At 38.9% G+C, this 22692-nt stretch overlaps 1 protein-coding gene across 7 annotated transcripts in view; it reads right to left on the bottom strand.

The window, feature by feature from the left end:
- The window catches only part of PRKAG2 (protein kinase AMP-activated non-catalytic subunit gamma 2), a 425664-nt gene that overhangs the window by 272916 nt on the left and 130056 nt on the right, over positions 1–22692 (bottom strand). The window lies entirely within an intron of this gene.

Genomic DNA, 22692 nt, shown 5'->3' with positions numbered 1-22692 from the left:
TTTAATTGTTTAGAATCCCAGTGAACTATATGTTCATTGAGATCATTGAGCCCAGCTTTCCTCATTTTTCCAAAAAAAAATCCAAACAATTTAAAAGAAGTTAAATGACTTATCTGAGGCAGACAGAGACAGAATAGAGATGGAAGTCCAGAGATCTTTGCCCTCAAATCTAAAATTCATCCCAATACATCTTGATGTTTGAAGTGAGAAAAATAACAGGAATGGGAGGATTTTGTCAAGAAGCACTCTCTCCTACTAGTACTCAGACCACTCAGCACAACCTCAGCACACCCCAACACAAAGGTGATTAGAGAAGGAAAAAAATAGCCAAAATGCAAAGAAAAAAGAAGAGAAAGTGAGAAAATGTAAGAAAAGGGGAAAATGGAAGAGGAGGAGATCAAAAAGAAAAGAAGCTGAGGAAAGGACTGAAATGGATGGATAGAAATAGTCTTTCAGTATATTCTGGAGTTACTGAAGGAGAGATGGGTCCAGACATTCAAAAAAAAAGCTCTGGCATGGGAAGGCATCCCAGATACTTGTTCACTTCTCCAAAGAGGTCCTAGATTAGAAACCTGTAAGAAGGGGTGGCGGAGGAAGAAAGGTAAGGCTGAGAAGGACAACAGGGTATAGAGGGAGATATCAGGGCTTTGTCTACATAGAATGAAGCAAAGTGGGAAAGTGGGATGTTACTGACACAGCAAACCCCCAATAAGGATGTTTTCTCTACCAAAGTGGGTTAACATCTTCTATGAAATGTACAATTTTAGCAGAGCTCTTCACCTGAGATTTCTGAATTTCTGGATACAATACTAGGCCTGAAATCAGGAAGATTCATATATTCAAGTACAAATCCAGCCTCAGACACTAGCTATGTGAACTTGGGCCTTAGTTTATTTGCCTCAGTTTCCCCTCATGTATAAAATGAGCTGGAGAAGAAAATGGCAAACCGTTCCAATATCTTTGCCAAGAAAACCCCAAATGGGTCATACATGACTAAAAAAAAACAACAAAAAGCAGGAAAATTCAGGCCAAAAGTGGAGCACTAGATTGAGGATGGGGTCTGAAGTCAGGAAAACGTGCATTCAGATCTAGTCTTTGACACTTACTAGTTGAATGACCCTGGGAAAAGAGTTAATGTATCTTAAGCAACTCTCTGGGGGCTTAGCTACTCTACCAGTCATAGGTGGAGAGGGAGTTCCCACACTATAAAGTATGTAACCAGAGATTCACATGAGTAACCAGGAGTGTTCTTTCAGTTTGTTGGGTATTCCCAACTGGAACTGGCAACTATTTAAGAACAGAGAACCTGGCTTCCCTTTTTCTAGCATCCTGATTTCATATAAGCTTAACTTAAATCTCCCCAGGGAGATTCAGGTTGTATAAGACTTTCCAGGAAATGGAAGTTTCAAGGCTAAAATTCAAATAAGAAAGGGATAGAATTATACATTCACAGTCCTTCGTTGATGCATGTTGAGCACACTCTGCCATGTTTCCAATATAATCAAAATAGCTGTAATCTGTAGAATGCTTTAAAGTTTGCAAAGCACTTGACAAATCGGATTCTCCCAACAAACCTGGAAGATAGGTGCTATTATTATTCCATTTTGCAGATGAGAAAACTGAGATTGGATTTGAAATCAGGTGTTCCTGATTTTAAATCCAGGATGCTATGGACTGTATCACCTAGCTGCTTCCGTTTATATTTATTCATTTTACCCTTACCAAAGCACTTTCTTTTTTCTTATGATGGCCTTGTGTTACAATTAGGGCAAAGATCACTAGCCCCATTTTATAGATGAAGAAACTGAGGTCTCAACAAATAATAAGTGTGGTATGGACTTAAATTGTGACTTTTCCAAATCCCAGATTCTATGATTCTGTGTCTGTCATGAGAATCTAGGAAAGCAACAAGGGTAGGAATTTGTTAATTTTCTAACCATTAGAGAGTGAGTTTTTAGAGATAAGTTCCCTTTACTTATCCCTAAAGAAAAGTAAACTTTCCTGAGAACAGAGATTCATTTCTGTCTCTGTATCCCCCAGCAACCAGCATCATACCTGGCCCTTAAAAAATGCTTGTCAACTGACTGATTACCAGGATGTTGTACACAATTCAAGTAGGACATAGACTAAGATAACCTCTGAGGACCCTGGAAATTCTGGGATTCTGTGTCTTGCCTAGGATCACATAAAGCAGGGACAAAACTGAAGACTCTATTCCCGGTTCAGGGCCCTCTGTACCACATTCCTCAGCTGCTGGAGCCGTGGACAAATGCTGGAAAGTGTAATAACAAGGGATTCCAAGAGGATATCATTGGCTGGAATGATTCCATTAGAAGTATCAACCCTGATCAAATCATCCAGACCAATGACCCATGATCCCTTCGCTTTGTCCTATGTGGATACAAAGCGCGGGGTTCCTGCTTGGTCAAGCATCCCTGCAGGAAGTCCTAAGGGCTAAGGGTTGGAGGCCCCAGTTTTGGCCTTTGGGCACATTCCATTATTCTAATCTCAGCACCCATCTCTCAAGCTCACCCAGAAACATTCTGTCACTGGGATGTGAGCTGGGGCTACAGTCCCAGCTTAGGACCTGACAATATTCCAAGGATGCTGGAATCGGTCCTGGCAACAGGGTCTAAATTCTTTCCTGCTAGCAATCATTCCTGTGCACCTCACAGTATCCCTCACTCAGACTTTAATCTCTCTCATCAGCCAACCAGTACACAAATATTAAACTCCTTCTGGTCCATGCATTTGGAGATACTGTAGAGTAACGTATACAAGAGCTGCAAAATGTGGATAGAGCCCTGAGTCTGGAGTCATGGTTATGTGACCAGACTTAGTCTCTGTCTGCCTCCATTTCCTCAACTGTGAAATGGGCATAAGAACAGCACCTAATCACTGGGATGTGGGAATCAAATGGGATATCTGTAAAGTACTTTATAAACATGGGTTCCTTTGTTCACTCTTTTGAAATCAGGTTAAAGTGAACATTGAGGGCAGAAAAGTCAGACCTAGCAATCAGAGCTAACATTTACTTATTGCTTTAAGGTTCACAAAGAGCATCGCTTGCATTAGTTCATTTGGTAATCACAATAGCCCTGTGAAGTAGACACTGTCGCCATATCTATTTTACTGACGCAGAATGGAGCTTCAGCCCCTGATTTGCCCAGGGGAGTGACTGGTGTCTGAGCCAAGACATGATGAACCCACATGTGTTTGCTCTGTTTTTCCACTCTATTATATTATCTTTAAGTCCATTATCTGAACCACAGAAGGGCACTCTGAAAGACGTATGTCTCTGCCAAATACTGACCAAAATGTTCACTTAAGTCAGAGCGGTCTTGTCACCATGGATCTTTCGACTGTGGCCGGATAGAACTTACTTTTGTAACTCTCTTAATACCTAGCTTCCGACCTCTGCAAAAATCAAAGGCTTGATAAATATTTGCTTTGTTTTATTATAAGCAGTGGCGTCAGGCTTCGAGCCCAGGTTCTTTGATATTCCTTCCTTGCTTCATCCATTTAATAATATCAAAATTCAGGGCTATTCCACCAAGGGGGACACTTGGTGAATTTGTTGAACCCCAAATAAAAGAGGTCCCTGTTTTATTTCAAATACTAGAAGATTCTATTTCCAGCTGCAACAAATTTAAAATCCATTTTGTTTCATAATTTTCTACCTCAAGGAAAAGTAGCATTTGCAGCATTTTTGAAAGAGACAAAATATTTTATCATACAAAATATCTGTTTTCACAAACAAACTGAGAGAAAGAAATAAAATTTTAGTTTTGGCTTAAGGGAACAATTCTTTCTTTTCCACATTAACTTCTCATTTTTTATATTTAAAAAAATTTTTTTAAGTTAAAACCTACAGTCCCTCCCCAGCTTTTTCAGACAACTCGATTATTCACACAAATGCAAAACAGTCATAAGGTTCTTACAAAACAGCAGGGGAAAAAATCCAACAACTGTTTGGGTTTTGGCTTTGGAATACATAATGAGAGTTTTGCTACACTAATTATGTGTGTTTGGTTAATTTAATGTTTCCCTCTTAATTTGAGCACATCCAAGTGTTTCAACCAACTACAATCACAGTCAAGTAAGGGTTCCAATCTCAGTTCCCATGTCTATCTTACTCAGTCAGAATGCCATGAAGCCAAAATGAGGAAAACATCATAAATATAGCACCCCAGCAGACATTGCTAACCTCATTTGGATATCAAAAGGCCAGGAATGGCTAAGTAGGTAGAAGAGACAATGACTTTGTCCTCTGGGTTTGGCAATGAATCTCTGCCTTTCCATGTCTACTCATTTTATGGAAAATGGAAGAGATTGAAAAAAAAAAATTGGTCAACTCTAAACCTGAAAGCTAATTGGTAGTTACTGAGCAAAGCAATTATCTGGTTTATAGTCTAGCCTTCAGGGATTAAAATTGAGAGACACATGGATGGCTCATCATGAATTATACTGGGAAACCCCAACTCCAACAACCAAGAAGTTTAGTTCAAAAAAACAAAAAACCTAAATCTGAAGGTATTGAATAGCTAGGAGTACCCTTGTTTTTGCTATAAAGTACTTAATGCCAGAACTGAAAATCTGAGAAAAAGGCCAATCAATATCTAAAAAAAATAAGTAAGAGAACCAAATGAAGGTTTATTTAAATGGTTTGTGACAATAGTTTCTGCTCTCTCTAAAGAAATAGTCCATGGACTTAAAATTAAAAACAAAACAAAACATGGTAGTACTTGGTCCAGTATTTCATCAGGGGATGAAATCAGGAGGGGAAAATATTTTCTTGATCCTTTTCTTACTATGCCATTTCATTAAATTCTTTTCTTTGAACTAATAGTGTCTTCTGGCATTAAAGATAAATATAGTTGGAGCAAGGGAGCTGTGGTTTTAAGGGACATGAAATACAGAATATTTTTTAGCAATTGCTTGGATCTGCCTTTCAAGATGGAAGAAAGGCACCAGAATAATCTATGTATTTTCCAAGACCAGATATAATACAGACCATTCTAGCTGAGGAAAAGGAGTTCAAAGTGTGTGAATGGTTCAATCCAAATAACATTTGCTAAACAAAACAAAACAAAACAAAATCCCTAAGAATGTGCAAAACAGTATCGTGCTTTTAGCATCTCTGGGCTAAGGAGAAGCAAAATGTGACTAAAAGTAGCCAATCTAGTGGATGAAATAGCTCTTATTTCCACCCTCCATCACTTTACCTTTCTGATCCCTTCCCATAGAAATAGATATAAAACAAGACTGTTTACTGCTTCAAAGACATTAAGGAAGTGCAAGATAGGGGAAGTCAGAACAGAGCAAGGTGGCCAAAAAAAAAGTGACTGAAGTTGATTGTTTTAATCTGGTCTTTGATCTGGTTGGAAAGGGCAAAACCAACAATAATCAAACCTAAGGTTTTAAAATGTCTTTAAACAGCTTCAAAGCAAACTCCTGTGAAAATGATACTTAGAACAATGCCTCTCAGAACAATTTTACTTCATCTTGAGCAAATCTCCTATGTTGCCATGGTAATGTTCATGCTGTTACAGGATGAACAAATGATGTCTGCTTCCCACTGTACACTACAGAACCAAATTCAGTCTACTACTGAATGTATACTTTTTGCTCTTGTTTATCTCAAATTGCATTTTTTGGTTCATCCTTCATGGAGTGGTTATATGGGATACTACATATCTGAAATAGTGAGATATTTATCATACATGCAGTTGGATGCAGAAATGTTTTTTGTAAGTTCTTAGTCAATTCTTGACCATGTTCAAGTACTACACATTCATCTCTATATTTTTTGTTGTCACACAAATTACCCAAGTACAATTATGAATAATTTTTCATATACCTTTTTATTTTATAATAAACAAAAATGTTGAATACATAAAACACAGACTATAAAGAACTTTTAAAAAGCAGCCCAAGGAAGTTGAGACTTGATTAACATGCTACCCGAGAATCATAAGATTTAGAATAAATCAGAGGAGACCTCAGAAATAATTTGAGAAAAGCAATAGGTTAGGGAAAACATAATTCCTTAAACTTCTTCTGACACAATTTTAATTGCTTCCCCTCTCCCTCCCAATTGTCAACATTTTCCTAAAATGCAGCATCCGGAATGGAACACAATACGGGAGTCTGGTTCAACCCCTTTGATAAGATGTACTTATAGATGACCAGGAGGAGTCCTATTGACTTAGTAAAAGGAACAAGGGAAAATGGCATCAACTCCACCCAGATCTCCACCCTTAATCTCATTCTTATCCTGTCTCCTGGAATTTTCCCCACTTCCCTGGGGATTCTTAACATGGTAATTGCAATCATGAACATTGTTGGTATGTAACTCTCACCAATTTAATTTGACATCTGAATCTAAACTGTTTTTACTGGGGGCTGAACTTTGCCACTTGGCACATACGGCAGGTAGGAAGTAGGTGGAAATCTTCCAAACTGATTTTCCTTGCGCAATTCCTTCAAAAACTTCCCCTAAAGGGGTAATCTCAGTACTGAGCAGAGAATAGAAGGCATTCTTAACAGCCATTCTGAACCTCTGAAAAATATTCAAGTTATATAACCATCTATCAAATAAGCAAATAAACAAATAATAGGAAACAAATACTGAATTACTGGAACCGAGGCAGAGTTGGAGGAGAGAAAAAGAGATGGTGGCCAAAAATAGGGAATGCATTTTCCAAATTATTTTTCATCCAGAACTTCTCTGATGTCCTGCAAAAGTCTGCATATTCCCTGACATGGTTTTAAATGTGAGCATTTCTCCTCTTCTGCCTTCCCACACATAGTTGGGGCTTCTTTCATTCTATCAAGATATCCGAGAACCCTTTTTCTCTTTAACACTCCTCCCCGCAATAAATCCATACCATCATGGCTAAGGAACATGCCTTTAGTTATGGGAAGTGTGTAAAGAGAAAAAAGGCAAAAGTATAAGCAACAGTGGGGTGCAGAGTACTCCATTTTCAGGAAAATGAGGGAGTTTAATTTAATTTATGTTAGAAACCATAATCTACCCCATGGATAGTCTGGCACACTGGACAGAGTGCCAAGCCTGAAGTCAATGAAGATGCTTCTTTTGTACTTCAAATCTGGGCTCAGTTACTTACTAGCTATCTAGCAAGTCACTTCACTCTGTTTGCCTCAGTTGTCTCATCTGTAAAATAGCTGGAAAAGGAAATGCCAAAGTATTCTGGTATCTTTGGCAAGAAAACCTCAAGTCAGACTCAGACAAAACTGAATAGTCTACCCTTCCCTACATTCTTAATTATTGAGTTAAGGCAAATTTCAAACCTCCTGCACTAGGAGGAAATAAGTAAAAACCATTTATTAATCACCTAAAGTGTCCAGAGCACAGTCCTAAGATCTGATAAAGGTGTAAAGTTTAAGGAAGATAGTTATCTGCCCTCCTCATCATAAATCTAGCAGGGGAATAGACACCAACTAAGATAGCTGTAACGCATGGTGTTACTTGATAAGTGCATTGGATACTTAAAAATTAAGCAAAGTATTAGTAAGTCTGGGGGGACCTGAGGGATCAGGGAAAGCTTCTTGGAAGAAATAGCATTTATATAATCTGCTTGCTGGCTTCCTTTGCTTCCTATAAATCCCAATTAAAATCCCATCTTCTACAAGAAGTCTTTCCCAACTTCTCTTAATTTTCATTCCTTCCTTCTGCTAATTAGTTCCTGTGTATAGCTTGTTTGTGCTCATTTGTTTGTCTCCCCTAAGAAATTCTAAGTTCCCTCAGGACAGGGGTAACCCTAAGGCTTAGCCCAGTGCCTATGACATTGTTTAGTCCTGTCTGACTCTTCTTTTTCTTGGCAAAGATACTCGAGTGATTTGCATGTTTTTTCTCCCCAGTTCATTTTACAGATGGGGAAACTGAGGCATACACAGTTAAGGGACTTGTCCAGGGTCACACTGCTAATTAGTTTCTAAGGCTAGATTAGAACTCAGAAAGAAGAGTCTTCTTCACTCTAAGTCCAGAGCTTTATCCACTGCCTTATGCCTGACACAAAGAAGATGCTTAATGTTTACTGACTTTAAAGAATAAGCTAACTTTCTATCTCCAGAAGCAGCTAGCTCCAAGCATTAAGCCTGACTCCACTCAAAAAACTCAAGTAACTTGGGGACAAAGCCAAGAGTAAAAAGGCTTGAGATCTCAGGACCCAGGATCTGGATGGCTCCTGTGGCCACTCTCTAGCACTTGGGTTATGAGCCTATGACCATTTCTACCACTAAACATGTTAAATAACTGTGGGCACCTATCTGGACCTCAGCTTCCTCATTTGAAAAAAATGGAGATGTTAATTCCTATGTGGTCTCTGATACCTTGGATATGAAACAATGGTTTTAACATGAGATAACATCATAACGAGATAAACAGATAGGACAAAAAGAGCCACAAATAGGAGAACAGTGTGATTGGCTGAGAGATGACCAGACCTGTAATCTCATATATGAAACTCCAGGATTATGAAGCACTCTCTACTAGGACGGGTATAATAATACTTCCAATCTTAAGGGGCTGCCTCAGACAGAGGGATCAAACATGTGGCTGTCTGCAACACTCCCAAGTATAACCAGAACTGGATTAAAATATCATGGTGAAATATTTAATAAAATAAATTAAAAGGAAATAAAAATAGATTATATTGTCATTTAAAACTAAGTCAATATAGAGCTGGCAGGAATTCTGCTGTATGGTCTAGTGGTCTTATTTCTACATGAGTGCCTAGGACACTGAAGGGATATGGAACTTGCTGAAAGTCATATAGCCAAATTATTGCAGAAACCAAACTTAAAATTCAGATTTTCCTGGCTATCTTTTCACTTGGCCATATTGTCAGTTAATATTCACATGTGTCACCCTACCTTGAACCCACCATCTAACACCGAAATCAAATCGGTTTCTTTCAAGGGGTCTGGCATCAAATCTAAAAGATGTGGGGAAGTTAAAGACAATTTAACCTGCTTCTTGAGAATTTTCTCTTTGCTTTCCTAAGAACCCCCTGAAATGTATTCATGGATGTCCCACTCTGGGAATCCCTCCTATGCCGTGAGATGATTTCCAGGGGTGTAGACATTACTGGCACAGAGAACTGGGGGAGGAAATTTCAAAAAGTGCCAAGAATAGAATCTACTGCCAGCAAGTTAATTCATAGACGGGCTGGCATTCCAGAGTCTTGCGGCAGTCTCAGTTGTCTGAAAATAGTGACAGATCCAGGTAAGTCTCTTGGGTTTGAGGAAGAAACAGCTGCATTGTTTGGTATTCCCCAGCTGCCTTTCATTTCACCCTGTGCATCTCCAAGTAAGTGGAAGGGAACTGCGTGCTGTGTCTATTTCTATTCTTCCCAGGCATCTTGCATAGCATTGCTGAACGTGGCACCTTCCCCTGGGTCGGTAGCCAGTTTTGGAAAATAAATTTGAGTTGACAAGGTCTTCCTAAGCCATCTTTGGCTGAACTTTTGATGTGGAAGCTGACTGGGACTCTGCCCCCTCCATCCACTTCTGAAAGCCCTACTTGGCAGAAGGCAGAAAAAATATTTAACATAACATCATTTTTATCTAATTTGGAAGGATTCTGTGATTTTCCTGGGACTCCTAGTAAGAAAATGTTCTCAGCACTTCCTCTGAAAATTTTAATCTTAAAGAACTTCCAAGGGCATTCAGAGGCTAAATGACTTGTCTAATATCATAGTCCATTTGTGTCAGATGTGGCACTAAAGCCTATAGGTATTCCTGCGCCATCACACTGTCTCCCTACCAACAATTAAGACTCCATTTGGATTAAGTTGCTTTTTTTTCAAAATGCAATGCTGTAATTAGGGAATCCTAAACTTTTATATCTTAGTACTAATTCCTTCAATAAAATAATCTGCTTGCTTCTCTTTTAATTCCTGAGACACCACTAAAGGCACCAGAGTTTTGACGAGAGAGAATTAAATGACACACTCGTCATCCTTGGATGAGGAACACAATCATACTCAGCTTGTAGACAAGTTTCATGATACTAAACCAAGCCTTCCCATGTAATATGGGAAAGTTTTCAACCAGGACATCCCAGAAGGCCACTGGGGTGAGGATGGGTAGTGAATGGAAGCCAATATCTGGAGCCATTCAGATACTGAATGGGCTTGAGGAAAAACCATCCTGGAAGAGGAGGATAACAGTCAAAAATCATTGGTAAATTAAGTAAAAGGAGGGATAGTGATATTAGGAGACAGAGTTCGGATTCAGGGTGCCAGCTGAGCTTTAGGATTTTAAAATTTCATCAGTACAATTTCAATTATTGCACAGATAAGACTTCAGAGATAATTAGATGGCTCTTAAGGCCGCTCCAGCCACACCCTCCGGCTTTTCCTAAATTCCTTCCAACCTTGCCATTGCCATAGCCAGTCTCATTAATTTCCATAGCAACTATGAGCTGCTTCAGAGAAGGAACACGTTGGAACATGAGGCACTTCCTGAGAAGGCAAGCTTAGGTGGGTAATTTTAAGCATCACGAATGGAACAGCATGAGAGTACTGCGTGTCTGGAGGCTTGGGGGAGCCAGGAGATGGAAGAGAGGGAAGAAAGTGAACTGGACCAAAATCAATACATCTTGAAAGTATAGAATCAGGAACTCACAGAATGTCACAACTAGAAGGAGCATCTCGGAGATTATCTAGTCTAACTCCTTTATGTGATAAGTAAGGAAACAGGTCTGGAAAGATGAATGATTTTGGCTCTTGTACCACTTGCATGATGCTTCTGGCCTTTCCCTAAGGAAGACTCTTTCTGCAATAGCTTTTCCTCATGCAAGTACAGGAGGTTGTCTCTGTTCACAGAGCTGGACAAGCTAAGGAAATAGAGCACATTTCTCATTACATTTAGGTCATTCTTTTATTTTTAGTCACATCAAAAGAATTTGCCAATCAGTGCAGTACATCAAGCCCAATGTTTGGGGTGAGTTGGAAAACTTGGGGACAGGAGACTTAAACACATGGAACAATTAAGTAATCATTCTAGAAAATCTATGATAAGCAGCCAATGCGAGGTAGAGAGAGCAAGTGAAATGGGTGACCAGAATGCTGAGGGATTAAAGGGGCTGGAAGGCTTTTAAGGTGAGGCTTGAACTGGGTTGTGAAGAATGGGTAGGGTTTAGATGAAACCATTTCACCCCAGAAACTAACCACTTCTGGTTTTTTTTTTCATTCAACTCCTTGAAAAATTAGGCTAAGTCACCAAAATTCCCTATGCATGGTTTGACAATTGCTCATTTGAACAATTTGTCCTAATGGATTACTAATCTACAAGAGTTTGGGAGCATGTGTGTACCTAATCTAGGTAGTATGCATGGAAAGCAGACTATTTTGGACATTAAAAATATATACATTTATAAAAACTTATATTTAGAAGCTCTCCTTGTTGATTGCTTCTCTGAGCTAACAGGATGGGTTAGGGGGAGAAGTGATGTTATGGCAAAAGAGATTGAAATTTTTTTTGAAAGGGGAAAAACGCCACAGACCTTGTCTCTTTGCACGTTGCACGAGTGTAGGCAGCTGCCTACCTGGCTTATCTTCCATCCCAGTGCTACCTTTTTTGACATCGTCATTTGGAGTATTGAGCAAGAAAAACAACACAAATATGAAACACAGAGGAAGCAGCCACGGCAGTCCAGGCCCAGAGCTGTTTTTCATATTCTCCTTTATTTTCTGTGCGGTGACCAATTCCAAACACACTGACAGCCTGTAGCTAGTTATTTAGAGAAAAGATTTTCTACTCACCTAATAAATGCAGGCGGATGTGCCAGCAAGATTTTTATTGGAAACGATATACAAAAACATGCCCCTTTTGAGTGTCAAGTGGTAATAAGTGGAGGAGCCAACCTGTGTCTGACTCATCCTGAGGTAGCCAAGAGAAAGCTGCTAATGCCAGAAGGGAAATCTGGAGAGCTACCGAGGGAATTTCCAGCAGCCTAGAATAGGCAGTGTACTCTCAGCCCTTTCCTTCCCTCCCTCCCTGCCTCATGTAGGCACCCAAGCCCGTAAACAGTTCCTCTAATCTCCCAAACACTTCCACCCCAAGTGGCCTGGTTAATGGCTGGATCAGCTCCAAACCACAGCCATTCATCACAAGTCAAATATAGGGTGAGACATTGTGTTCTGTCTGTGGTAGAAGGCACCTTGGACATCACCAAGGAACAGAAGCTTTTGGAGACACAGTCTGGTATTGCAGGCGATGACAGAAGGGAGAACCTGCTCAGATCTTGTGCTCCATCTTCCACGCCAGAATCAGCTTAACCTATTATACAGTATAATTTCTGATTCTCCTCGTAAATACCAGAAGCAATCTAATGGAAAGAGCATTGGACTTGGGAGTTAGGAAACACCCAAGTTTAACTCTGCCTCTGACATTTAATATCTGTGTGACTGTAGACAAATCCTTAAATCTGTTTTTCTCATCAGTAAATTGGCTTAATAATATGTATCTCACAGGTCTTAGTGAGGATTAAGGAGAGAATTTATATGAAGCAACCAGCAAAATTTAAAGGGCTATATACATTTTGGCTACTCCTAGGACAGGGGAGGGAAAGGATAGTGAGGAGATTCTGGATGGATGATGGTCCAATAGGTACAGTTCTATTTAAAATAGAGGTTTAACCCCTTACTCTCTCCTCTAGCTTACCTACTCTATGACCTTTGACTATCTTAGAGGAAATGCCTTCTTAGCTTCATCAGGTATCCCACACCTTCCTTCTCAATCTCCCTTCCTTCTTGTCTAAACTTACTCTTAGGAAGGGATCTAATAAACTTGAGTAATTCTAGGAGCAGTTGAATGTTGATGGTACAACAGGTACAATTCTATTTAAAATTGAAGTTTAACTCCCTACTTTCCCCCTTTAGCTCTATGACCTTTGACTATCTTAGAGGAAATGACTTCTTAGCTTCATCAGGTATCCCATACCTTCCTTCTCAATCTTCTTTCCTTCTTATCTAAACTTACTCTTAGGAAGGGATCTGACAAACGCTGAGTAATTCTAGGAGCAGTTGAATGTTAACAAGCAACTTATTACAACCATAAGGCAGTTCTTGTATCTTATCTAAAGCTTTATTGACATGAGTTATTATTTAAATCTAGTGTTTTGCAAATAGTAGACACTTTATCAAAACATATTTATATAGAACAGAAAAAATATATAGTACATGCATATATGGTATATAGAATACATACACATATATGTGTGTATATACCTATACATATATATGTATGTGTATAGATATAAATATCTATATACACACATACATATACAGACACACACAGAGAAAGATAGATTTAGATTTCTTAATAATTAGTGAATGAAATTCAAAAGATGGGGTGGGAGAGCTGGATAAAGAACTATTTTATCGGGGAGGGAATAGACAATGAGGAGATGGTATAGTAGAAACACTAGACTTGGAAGCAGAAAACCTCATTTCCAGTTTCATTAATGCTACTAACTTGCTGTAATAGCCTTTGAAAAGTCATTGGCCAGTTTCTTGTCTGTTACATTAAGGAATTGGTTTAAATCAAGAATTCTTGACCTTTTTTGTACCCATTGTCTCATCTGGCAATCTGATGAAGCTTACAGAACTGTCAGCAAAATCATATTTTTAAATGAATAAAAATAATATATAAGAGATACAAAGGAAATAAAAATGTTTGAAATATTTTGTTAATTGAAATGAATATATTTATATACATATAACATGTTATATATAACTTTATATATTATATGGTACATGTATATATATATGCATATATATATGCATATGTGTATGTGTATTATAGACACACACACACAACCAAGTTGATGGACCCCAGGTCAAAAACTCCTAGTCTGGGCGATCTAGGATCCCTCTGTTTTAGCTCTAAAACTTCATAGTAAAATCGTGGCAGTTCTAATTAACAGAGGGTTTGCAAGGAACAATATCAAGCTCTGTGTTCCTGGAATTATCTGCCCAAGAAAATGCCAAACCACAAACCAGAACATCAGTCATTCTAGTATGCAATACCTTTCTTTTTGGAGTGACACATTAAAGTATGGAGAGAGTAGTCCATCTGCCCTGACTCCTACCCAGATGATTTAAATTACATGCCCTTTATGTTTTCCGGTACACAAGAAATAAGCTAAGGAATGAGAAAAGATGAAGTGAGTTCTGTTCCACAACCCCAAACTGTCCTCAACCCCTTCTGTTCCTTTGGTGGCAGACCTTACCAAGTGCTTGACCACTCCTCTCCAAAGTCAATTTTACCCGACGCGAGAACCAAAGACTATTTTCCCAGAAGGAGAAAAAGGAGGAAGGACAGAAATCCCACAGCTGCTGGAAACTACATAAAGAAAAGAACAATCTCTTTTCCAGCCTGAGGCTATCTGCAGCAAGTATACATATGAAAGGCAAGCACAATCATCCAGAATGACATTTTTGGGATGATGCACTCTACTTTGGTTGCAAAGCTGAATGTCCTAGAGAGAGGGCAAAAAAGCCTGTGAAGACTTCTGTGGAGATTTCCTGGGTAGCTTTCCCTGTGTGCTTCTGTGTTCTTGTGTTGTCTGAATACTGAAAGAGTATATACCAAGATAATTTTATCCTTATAGGTGTCTATGTTAGAGTGTTATGGGATCCTGACAGTCAGAAGTCTTGGGACCTTGTCCAGAATACCCCACTTTTTCCAAGTTACAATTGAGTGGGAATTGAAAATTACCAGACTACATTAAACAATGCTCCAAATTATTAAAAATAAGAGAAATAAAAATAAAAATAATCCTGAAGCTTTCAGTGTGCATTTCCATACAATTAAGAGGATATGGGCTGTCTGGCTCCTATAAGAAGCAAATAAATCACAACTGAGTGAAAAATTTCCTTTTAACATGTTATTATCCTTACAAATATGTGTGTATATATATATATATATATATATATATATATATATATATATATATATATATACACACACATACATATACATATATATATATATATATATATATATATATATATATACTATTATTACTGTCTGTAAAATACATTTTGAGGGGAGACATGAGAAAAGATAAGAAAGTCAGCGTGAGATTTGAACTCCATTTCAAGATTCTTCTTAGCACTTAGTATAGGATATCAAAAACCAAAAATCTAACAAGTGATCTTAAAAGACATTTCCTAGAAAAAGTGACCTACATCTTCAGAAGACACTAAAGTTCTCTCCTCTATTTCCCTTCCTGCTATCTGGCCTGATAATACAAGAGGTTTTTTGCATGTGTCTTTGATCTAAAAACTCAACAGTAACTTCACTAGACTATCATTGACCCATTCCTAATAACATCTCTTGAATAAAGAATTATATAGGTTCAGTGACTAGTTCTCTAATCTCATAAATAATGTCAGTGATGTTTAATAAAAAGCGAAAAATAAATTATGTGCCCACTGCTTGGAGAATGGCTAGACAAAGTGCATTATTAATTATTCAACTAGTATTTATTCAGTGTCTATCATGAGCCATATACCAAGAATTAAAATGAAAGTCTCTGTGTCCAAGGAATTTACATTCCATCAAAATTAGTGAAATATTCATCATGTCCCAAAGAATAAATAATGAAGAATTTCTAGAATTGTTAGAGGATTTATTAATGGATGCAGGAAAGAAATCAGAACCCAAAGAATAATATACACAAAACCTACAACAAATTATAAAAAAGTAATTCTGAAAGGCAACCCAATTTAGATCAAATAAATTATACATTTCTGATTCCAAGATATTAAAGTTAAAATACACATAAAAATACAGGACAATAGATGTTATGATTAATTCTAAATAGGTAGTGAACAACTTAAATAGGAAGGAAAGAAATGAGCACTTATTAAGCGTTTATTATGCAACAAGTCCCATGCAAAGCTCAAGAGTACTATGAGTTCAGAGGAATTAGATATCATTGAATCCTGGAGTCGGCTGGGAAGACGTTTTGGACTAAGAGCCATTGAGAAAGGTTCTAAAGAAAGAACTGTAAAGATAGGAAGACATTTCATGTAGCAGGGAAAAGCAAAACTAGTTTTAAAAGCAGGAAAATACAAAATTTACCAGAGGGGAGAGTGCAGTGATATTAACCCTTCTGAATGGTGAATGACATCCAAGAGCTCCTCCCTTTAAGTATATGGCTCTATTTTCTATTCAGGTGGCAACTGGCCCCTTTAGAAGAAATATCTGGACCTTGAAAAGGGTGACCATTTTATGCTGCTGGATGTGGGTGCTGGCTAGTACCAACTACATTCTCTGCCTATGGATGTCTGAGAGTTTGGGGGGAGTTACATAGATAAGGAACAAGAGGTTATAGTAACTATCTCCTATTGAGTTTGGAGCAATGGTGATGATAATAAGTAAATAAATCATGGATTTGAGACTTCATCAGTATGAATATCCCCCCCACTGACATAGACTAAATCTATGTCTTCAGAGACAATACTTGAAAAAATTCTCACCTGGTGATGAAATTTTTGGTGATGAGACTCTCCAAACTTAGCAAGATTGGCCCTTGGACCAGTCAACAGATCACCATGCTCAGAGGAGATATTTTTCCATCTTGGTAGGAACTACCTATACTTGTACTCCACTGACAGAGCCTTCAAGATGTGAGTCTGCACTACAATGAAGGCTTTGGCATAGGAATAGGACCTGGTCTTGCCATCTATCCTTCTACAGCACTCTCTGGATCACCAGGTCTTGCCACCTACCTGGTAACTGCCTTGTAGACTCCCGGGCCTTCATTCATCCTGCAAAACCCTTTTTATGTATGTCATCTCTCATGAGAAAGATAGGTCCTTGAAAGCAGGCATTGCCTTGCTCTTCATTTTGTACCACCAATGCATAGCATAGTCCTTACACCAAATAGCAAGCAATTCCAAATGATTTTTAATTCATTCATTTGTAATCATGAATTCAGACAGATCTTCCCTGGACAAAGTAGGCTGGGGACAAAATGCAGTTTTGGATTTGAAGAGGCAGGCAACAGCAAGTATGGCAATGACATCTGTATTTTTTTTTTTTTTTTTTTTTTTTGCTATTCAGATTTGGTATTTTACAATGCAGATTCAAAGGCTAGCTATTAGAAGCTTAGCTCCAGTTCTGGTTATTTAGTATTTTTATTTTTTTTTCTTCCCCAAGATCAGTGCAAAGTGGTAAAGATTTAACTCCTCCCCTATGCCTGCAGTCAATAGACATTTCCCATATGACTCCTCTGTTTCTTAAGTTGCTTTTAATTCTTGCTCTTTCATATGAAACCATGACTTCATAATTGCTCTGTGATTCATATCTGTTATTAAATGCATAAATGGAGGGTTGCAATGGAAGGAGCTTCGAAGAACTAAGGCACAGAATTAGAAGAACCTCAGCCCAAAAATCTTAGCATTTTTCCCTCTAGATAGGAGCTAAACCAAATCTTTTTTTTTCTTTATTAATAACTTTTTAAAGCTCCTAAATAGCTGGGAGATGAACCAGGTGACTCAGGATCATTGATCCTAGGCTACTGAGTCATGAGTACATATGGCAGACTTCTAAAAGGCAAGACTTTAGGCAACCTAATAGAGTTCACTCCTCTCTCCTAATCCCTACTGTCCTTTGGCAATTCAAAGTCCTTCTGCAGCTCCTGAGTTAGAAGTGACTTGCAAGTATAGACTAAAAAAACTGAGTCATGTACAGGTTTAGCTAGAAAGGAAGCTGGAAAGAATCTGACCTACCTACATCATTCCCAAGAGGAAGAAGTACCTGGCAACAGGTCCGTATGGACAGGTACCATATTACTGCAGCATCACCTCCACCACCATCAGTATCATCACCACCATCATGAGGACATCCTGCATTTGTATGACACAATGAGCTCTTTCAAAGGGATTTCACACCTATTGCTTTATTTGAGATTCAAAACATCCCTTGGAGATAGATGGAGCAAGGAGGGCGATCATCATTTATCCCAAACTCCTGTAGGAGTTTTCCTACTCTGGAAAGATCAGGAGGGAGCTCCCCCATCTCCAGGCTGAGGGCAGGGACATCTCTGCCATGGCACTGACCAGAGTCTGTGCTGGCTGGGGAGCTGAAGCAACACTTCCCGCAGAACCCAGAGTCTTCCCTGCACTGCAGCTGCAACTGCTATTTGTGGAGCAGATGCGTCTTTTCATTCAGCAGTACATCTTCTAAAAAACGGCCCTGGGCTGATGGCAGGGCTGCCCACCGGCTGCCCGCCTCTGCAGCTTCTGTGCCAAGCTGAGGGAGTGAGCTCTGCCCAGGGCTACTGCCCTGAGCCCCTGAATGACTAGCCCAAGGTCAAGCAAGTCAGGCTCTTAGAGGACACCCAACCCAAGTCTTTCTATTCCCCAAACAGAGCTTTTCTTTCTATCTATCTGTATATGCATAAATGCATACATGAATGTACACGTGTGCATATATGTATATTTGTGCATGTGTATATGTGTGATGTGTCTGCACACATATGTGTGTATGCATGTATATATTGTGAATGTGTATGTGTGTATAGTATGTATGTGTGTGTAAATATGTGTATATATGTGTGCATGTGTGTGAGTATATGTATAGGAGTGTATATGTGTGCATGTTTATGTATATACATGTATATGTGTGTGTATGTGTATATGTATGTATATAGACACAGAGAAAGAGACAGAGACACACACAGAGAGAATGAGAGACAAAGAGAGAGAGAAAGAGAAAGAGAGAGAGAGATAGAGAGAGAAAGAGGGAGAGAGAAAGAGAGAGAGAAACAAAGAGAGAGAGAAACAAAAAGAGAGAGAAAGAAACATAGAGAGAGAGACACAGAGAAAGAGAGAGAGAAAGAGAGAGAGAGAGAGAGAGAAGAAAGAAGAAGAAGAAGAAGAAGAAGAAGAAGAAGAAGAAGAAGAAGAAGAAGAAGAAGGAAGAAGAAGAAGAAGAAGAAGAAGAGGAGGAGGAGGAGGAGGAGTAGGAGGAGGAAGGGAGGGAGGGAGAGAGGAAAGGAGAGAGGAAGGGAGGAAAGGAAGGAGAGAGGGAGGAAGAGAGAGAGAGAGAAATTCTAATACAAAAAGGTTAAACCTATCTAGAGCTTGTGGTTGTACTCTGTGGGCTGGTGGAGATTTGGTCTCTATCCTGCAGCATGGCTTGGGTTGTATTCTGACCAATCCTTAAAGATCTCAACCACTCCATTTCTTCTGGGACAATCATTCGTGTAACTCCAAGAGTTATGGCAGAGAAGCCAGTGCAAAGAAAATTCCATCCCAATATAAAGAATCCAAGAATGTAGCCAGTAGAAGCAAACGTTGAAACAAAGAATCCAATCAAAACCATCATTCCTCCCATTGAGATCGCAACTAAGGATTTTGATGTTTGTTCCAGAAAGTGACCTCTGTTGAAGAGTGAGAGATGGAGAATCCAGGACGCCCAGATCTTTGGAATTTGTTTTATGCAATTACTGTTTAGTTAGTTTTCAGTCCTGTGGGGTTTTCTTGGTATAAATACTGACGAGGTCTGACATTTCCTTTTCCAGCTCATTTTACAGATGGGGAAACCAAGGCAAAGAAGACTAAGTGATTTTCCCACAAGCTGTGGCCAGATTTTAACTCGGAAAGATGAATCTTTCTCTCCCCAGCCTGGCACTCTATCCACTGGGCCCTCTAGCTGGAATTACTGAATTTTAAAACTGGAAGAACCCTTAGAGAATATTTGATCCATGACATTCATTTTACAGATGAGGAAATTCAGACCCCAAGAAGTTTGGGGGCCCCAGATTGTAGTATAAAGTGTTGGATCTGGGATCCTAAGACCAGGGTTGGATATGGGCTCCAACACTAGCTGTGGATATCAGCCTCCTCATCTATAAAAGAACAGGGAAACCTCCTAAGTGACTTGTCTCTGCTTACCAGGGCTTCTAGGTGATGCCGTAGTGCACATGTGCTGGGCCTGGAGTCGGGAAGATTCTATTCTTCCTAAACTGAAATCCAGTCCCAGACACTTATAGCACCCTATGACCCTGGGAAAGGCACTTCACCCTTTTTACCTTAATTTCCTCATTTGTAAAAATGACCTGGAGAAGGAAATGACAAACCAGTCCAGGATTTCTGCCAAGAAAACCTCAAAAAAGGTCACAGAAAATCAAACATGACTGAAAAAACAAATGAACATAATTATAAGGCAATTTAGTGGTAAAATAGGGTCAAAATATCCTACTTTTCAATTGTCATTTGACAGATCCTACCTAGGTAAACTTGGGCAAAGAAATTAAATTCTCTTTCCATGTTTTGGTTTCTTTAACTATAAAACAAAGGGGTAGGACTCGATATTTAAAAAAAAAAAATCCCTTGAAGCTTTAAATCTGGGACCCTACAGTTCTTGTTGTCTAGGTAGCACAGTGGATAGAATACCCGTCCTTTGCAAATCCCTTAATCTCATTCAGCATCAATTCTTTCATCTGCAAAATGGGACTAGAAACAAACATTTACTTTATAGGTTGTTATTAGAATCAAAGAAGCTATATATATAAAGTACTTTGTAAGCCTTAAAGAGCTACTCACTCCAGTATTATTTGCATTAGCATTAGTATTTGTCCCTGAAGTTCCAAAATTAGAAAGTCATTTCTTCCGGGCTTGATATTTTATCACTCATTTGTAAAACCCAATTAAATTCTAAACTTCTCTTCCTGAGTTCAAATCTGGCCTCAGAATTGTTAGCTGGAGAAGGAAATGGTAAATTGCTCCACTATCTGTCAAGAAAATCCCAGATGGAATCATAAAGAGTTGGACACAAATGAAAAAACTGAACAGCTACAAACCTCATCTTCTTTAGTATAGTGCCTAGCACAAAATTACATAATAGGTGCTTAATAAATGTTTAATGGCTATTGAATTCGATGTTCCTCTACAGAATTATTTACATTTGTATATCATTTACCATTTTAAAAAGTAGTTTCACACATCATGTCACATTATCCTCATGATACCCCTGTGAGATAAAGCTGGGCTCGTTCTACCCATTAATCAGATAAGGAAACCGAGGCTTGGAGAAACAGAATGATATCCCAGATCTTGCTGCTAGATAGTGGCCAAAGATACACCAGGGAAGTCCCTGGAGCAGTTTCTGACTATTATGGGTAAGTTGTTAAGAGTGTAATGGAGGTTACTGAGCAGAATCACACCTGGAATCAGAAGTCACATCTCCTGGCTCTGAGAACAGTGTACTTTTCACTTTTTGGTCCAAGGCTCCTGAATCACTAGTTTTTCCACAGTATCAAACTGACTCCTGATTTAAAAAAAAGAAAGAAAAAAAAAAAAATACCAGGCCTGAGGCAAAGGCAGCTGTTCAGAAAATGCCCAGCTAATGAGGCCTTATTGCCATCCTGTGGCAGCAAAACCCAAATGCAGACAAGGTCCTGAGGAAATTTCAAACCCTGAAACACTGAGGATGGAAAAATCTCAATTCTCACTAACTAGCCAATTAATTAATCAGTATTTATTGAGAATCAATCACAAGTCTAGCCCTTGGCTAGAAGCTGAAAAAGATAGCTTTTGATTTTATAATCTAATGGCAAAATGGAGGCTTTTACTCACGTAAGCATTTGGGTTTGGGTATATCAATTACACTATTGGGATATATCCGCTTTAGAAGGCAAGGGAGCCAAAAGCTTATTGCCCTCACACTTTTATGAAACAGCAGTTTCAGAATCTATGATTTCATCAGCGAGGGTATTCCCTGTACTCTCCTTGGTGTAGAGAATGAAACTTATGGCACTAAAGATAGTTTTTGTCAATAACTGTGGCTGAAAAATTCATATCCCTGCCTACAACTTTTTGGGATGTTCTGGTGTTTTGGCAGCTGGATCACAGTTGATGGTGTGAGCCTGGAGTGAGTAAGTAGCAACCTGGATTCTAGGTCAAAGTCAGGAATTAATTAATTATGCATTCTCATATAAATCATTCGCTTACAGGATAAGTGAATTGGTCTATGTCTGAGCAAGTGTATGCCTTCATTGGATTCACTTATACTGAGCCCAAGGAGAAATATTTCCTTAAATATGTGCTTTCCATCTTTATTAATCATATCCACCTTTAGAAAAATTTAGGACTTTTAGTTCTTAAGTTAAAAAAAAAAAACAACAGATTCATCAAAAGGTGCCTTGAATCGGTGACCTTCCCTTAAGTGAAATTCTCAGCAACATCTGCCACAGTGTTTATCTCACATCAGATGAGTTTCCTGATTTGCTCCTGATTTCAGCAGATATCACAGAGTCTCAGGGGCCCAAAATCTCTGCCCTTTGCCCTGATAAGATCCTGGACATGTGGCTAATCCATTCAGAAGGAGTGCTCCCTTCAACCCTCTAGCCCTTTCCCCAAAGGATCATGAACTCTGGCCTTTCAGAAGTACAAGGGAAAGGGGCATTTTCCTTAAGTTAAGTGCAGAGACAGAGAACACAAGGACTATCTAGTACATTGTGGTGGGAAAAGTGCTGGACAGTGACCCCAAGGATCTGAGATTTAACCCTATACCTTGGCCACTTGCTCCCTATGGGGACTGAGGGAGTTACTTTCCCTCTCTGAACTATAGTTTCCTCATGGGTAAAATGAGGAAGTTTGATCAGATGGTCTGATGCTATGATTTCTTTTCATATTTTTGTTA

This window comes from Antechinus flavipes, chromosome 5 (assembly GCF_016432865.1).
Source record: "Antechinus flavipes isolate AdamAnt ecotype Samford, QLD, Australia chromosome 5, AdamAnt_v2, whole genome shotgun sequence".
NCBI lineage: Eukaryota > Metazoa > Chordata > Mammalia > Dasyuromorphia > Dasyuridae > Antechinus > Antechinus flavipes.
This window is presented reverse-complemented; position numbering and strand designations above follow the sequence as displayed.